The sequence below is a fragment of the Rhincodon typus genome, chromosome 23 (genome assembly GCF_021869965.1).
Source record: "Rhincodon typus isolate 14 chromosome 23, sRhiTyp1.1, whole genome shotgun sequence".
Taxonomy (NCBI): domain Eukaryota; kingdom Metazoa; phylum Chordata; class Chondrichthyes; order Orectolobiformes; family Rhincodontidae; genus Rhincodon; species Rhincodon typus.
This window is the reverse complement of record NC_063354.1, coordinates 14313671-14318128: the sequence shown is the minus strand read 5'-3', so window position 1 is coordinate 14318128 and position 4458 is coordinate 14313671.

Here is a 4458-nt window from a genome sequence, read left to right as displayed (position 1 = left end):
GCACAAATGTATCACATCCGTGCAGATGGTTGGCTTTATGGAAAAGTAGACACTACTTCTAAAAGCAGAACAGAAAGCTTACAAGGGATAGGGTAGAGGAGCAAGTCTGGGTGACATGTTCTTTGGAGGATCTGTGTGGACTTGATGGGCTGATTGGCCTGCTTCTGCACTATAGGGATTCTGTGACAGATGGAATCCAGGGGTTAGGTTGCCTTTTCTCCCTTTGCCTAGTAAATACATGTGAAACTGTCCAATGCTGAAAATTAGCTTTCTTCTCTGAGCAAGGCATTAAAACAACAATGCATCAGATCTCTTCCGTGGATTTCACAGCTGCCCATTTTCCAAAATACCTGGACAAATGAACGCAAAATGGCCCCACAGGCTAAATTGCTGCAGAATGAAATTCCACAGAATGGCTGTGTGGAAAACCCATTGTCTATCAAGGAGATGCCAGTGGGTGAGATTCAAATCTCAATGCATATCAAAGCTAACATCCTCAGGGAGCACTAATGTCAACAACAGTGACAGTGATATTACGGTGAACTGACACAGATCCATGTGTGATTAGGAACATTTGTGAAGGCATTTTAGGAGAGCAGTCTGTTATCAGTCATTCATAGCACTGCGGCAAATGATCCAGAGCAGAGAAAGAAGGAGCTTGCCTAAAATCCACCTCTGGGCTGAGAAGTTGGGTTAGTGTTTTACCTCCTAATTTGAAGAGCCCATGGTGGATATTTATTACAAAGTATTAACTGCAACTCAAATGGGGCAAAGCCAGAAATCTGCTGTTGCTAGTAATAAACGATTTTGAATTAATTGCTGGAAACTTTCAAACTCCATTTACTCAGTGAATCAAAAGACAATCATTGGAACAAAAACAAAGTTGCTGGAAAAGCCCAGCAGGTCTGGTAGCATCTGTGAAGGAGAAAACAGAGTCAACATTTCGGGTCCGGTGACACTTCCTCAGAACTGAGAATCATTGGGTCTGCAACGCTCCTAGCTTCGATCTTGAAAGGTTCGAGTGATAGTGACTTTTGGATTTTTCTAAAGGTACTTAAGCTCATGCTACCTCTTTTGAAATCACCTTTTCTTGTGTCCATGTGCATGTGAATCATAGAGTCATAGAGACAAATTGCATGGGCACAGAACTTTCGGCCCAATTCATCCATGCCAACTCGATCTCCTGAACCGAATTGCCTGCATTTGACCCATAACCGTCCGAACCTTTCCTGTCCATGTACCTGTCAAAATGTCTTTTAAATGTTGTAATTGAACTCGACTCTACCATTTCTTCTGGCAGCTTGTTCCATCTGTGTACCACACTCTGTGTGAAAAAGTTGCCCCTCAGGTCCCTTTAAAGTCTTGTCCCTCTCACATTAAACAAACATCATCTAGTTTTGGACTCAATCTCCTTAGGGAAAAGGCTTGACTATTTACCTTATCAATGCCCCTCATGATTTTATAAAACACTAAAAGGTCACCCTTCAGCCTCCTGCACTCCAGGGAAAAAAATCCCAACTTATTCCGGTTTTTCCTTATAACTCAAACCCTCCAGTCTCAGTAACATCCTTGTAAATCTCTCTTGCACTCTTTTGAGTTTTAATAACATCCTTCCTATAGCAGAGCGACCAGAATTGTAGGCTGTACTCCAAATGTGATCTTACTATTGTCTTGTACAATTGTAACATGACATTCCAACTCCAGTATTTAATGTGACCAATGAAGGCAAGTGTGCCAAATGCCTTCTTCACCACCCTGCTTACCTGTGATGCCACTTTCAAGGAACTGTGTATTTGCACCGCTAGGTCTCTCTGTTTGACAGCACTCCCCAGGGCCCTATCATTAACTGTGTAACTCCAGCCCTGATTTGTTTTACCAAAAAGCAACACCTCGCATTTATCTAAATTAAATCCATCTGCCATTCTTCAGGCCACTGGCACAGTAGATCAAGATCACTTTGTTCTCCTAATAGAATGAGTGTATTGTGAATGTCTTTCGATGCAAAGCAATAAACCTTTTTTTCCAACTTGGGTTAAAATCTGTCTTGTATCTGTTCACAAAACTGAGGGTTAAACATTTCTTCTCTAAAATACATTTTGTTACAGACAGTTGAGAAGTAGAAAAAGGGGGAGCCATCATACATCTTTCCCTTATAGTTGAGAATTTGGATTTTGAACACATGGTATGTGTGTTCTGATCCGTACACACGAGGAAGGTTTAATGATTACTTTGTCAATATTTCTGAGGCTATGTTTTTTTATATCAGTATAAGAGAGACTTCCTGGATTGGTAGTGGGAATTTGTTCGCATTGAGAGAGTTTTATGAGTGAACACAGAAAACAATGAAGAGTATTGCTTGCCTTCAGTTAGAAGAATCCGGAATTTTTTTATGCTCAAGGAGAAAACAGTTAGATTGAAAGATTCTGTTTTCAGTTTGCAGAGGTCCTGGTTGAAATTGGATGCATGAAACAATTTCTGCCACAGAAACAAGTTTGTTCGGAAAAGTTAGGAAAAGGTTACCTTAAATATAATGATTTTAATTTGGAAATTCCAGACAAGAAATGCTTGGTTAGCACCCTGAAGGGATTATTTGAATCTGTGAAAATCCAACCTCAGTTGTGTGAATAATCAAGAAAGCTGCTATAAAACTCGCACGGCCAGAAATTGAAAGAAAAAGGTTAAGTCAAACTTACAGTTGCAATAGTGAAGGAGGTTCTTTGTAGTTTGGCATATCATAACATAATGATGTTGGGATAGATGGGACTGTATATTTACTGTGTGTTTTAAAATCTTTCAAATTTGTTATATCTATATAACACTGCTTATTGTATTTATCTTGTTTTGCAATAAACATCTGCTTATTTGTTGAAATTAGGACTGCATCGTTGCATACTTGTGTTTCAGTGAAAGGTCACCTAATTAAAAGGAATTTTACCAAGCCAGATTTCAGTCTGGGAGATCTGATTTATCCAGTCATAACAATGATTTGGCATCGTAACAATATGCAAAATTTGCAACTCTTATTCATTGAAGGTAGTGTTATAGAAACCACTTGAGTCACCAGTTGGAGACATTTTAGATACTACTTTAAGCAGTTTTCTTTTCACTTTTAAAGGAATCTCTCTGGATCCCACCAAATGGCATTTCTTAGATAATGTGAAAGAATTTGGGCAAACATTGCAATGACAATTATCAGGGGTTTCCATCAAGATAGTGATGCAGTGTGAAATTTCAGGTCAACGTTTAATTTTATTAGCAAAGATTTATCATAGCATAATCAATATCTGTGGTCAAAGGAAGGCAGGGTTAATATTTCAACTTGATAACCTTACATTAGAAGCCACCTAAATCATTAATCCAACCTACTAGTCTCTATAGACATTGCCTAGTATCAATACACTCAGTTTTCATTTCAAATTATCAGAATCTGTTGTATTTTGCTTTTTGTCTAATTTTGTTGGCTTCTTTTCATCTTATTTTTAAGCCTTGTCCCAATCCTGTTTAGATTTCCATGTGAATTGTAGCTGTCTCCAGCCAAAAAGGAGGCTAGGAGACTTGTTTCCAACTTCTACTAATTCTGGTTTGGAGTTGGCCATCAGAAGTTGAACAAGAACATTTGGGAATTCAACCTTGCTAATTTTTAAATTGCTTCCTTTCTCTCCTTTCCTGTTTAAAGTGTCTGGCCTCTACTCAGCATCACATCTTGGACTGCAGCTAAGATTAACAACTCATCATGGAGGAGGAACATTGGGTACACACAATGCATCAAAAAACTAATGTAATGTTTCACCGTGTCACCCTAACAACATTGTGTTTTACTGTATAATCATGAAATGATACGTTCTGTTCAAGCTAGTGAAAATGTGCTTTATTAGCTGTAAAGGTAAGTTCACAATGAATTCAATCAAGAAATCTAATGCCTCATTAAGCCTTTAAGGACCTGTTCTGGACTTTTGGCTGGCTTGATTGTGGCTTACTCTAACTCTGTTAGAGTCCATTACAAGCTGTTTTATCCCAATTTCTAAATAAGAAACTGGTGTGGAAATAATGAACGACTGATATAATTTTCTGTTCCAACAAATTCTTTCACACACAAACAGGAACACTAAATTAACTGAACCTCTTGTTGTACAGCTCTGATTGCTTTAAAGTCTTTGTGTATATTTTCGACCATGTTCCAAAATTGTTCCTGTTCAAAATCAGTTCTCCCTTAAAAGTCAGCGTTGAAAAAAATCAACAAAGCTGTGATGAAGACATGGAATCGTTTAGAATGAGGGAATCCCTGTTCTTGGTTAGTTGCCCATAAATATATTTGCATATCTTACATCTTGGAATTGGCATGAAATATGGTCAGAGCAGAACTGGGGTGTCTGTGCTATAAAGCTGATTCATAGACCCCTGTTTAACAAGGAAATGCAACCTGTTGAGGGATATTTCATTCCCTGCGCTATGGGTGGC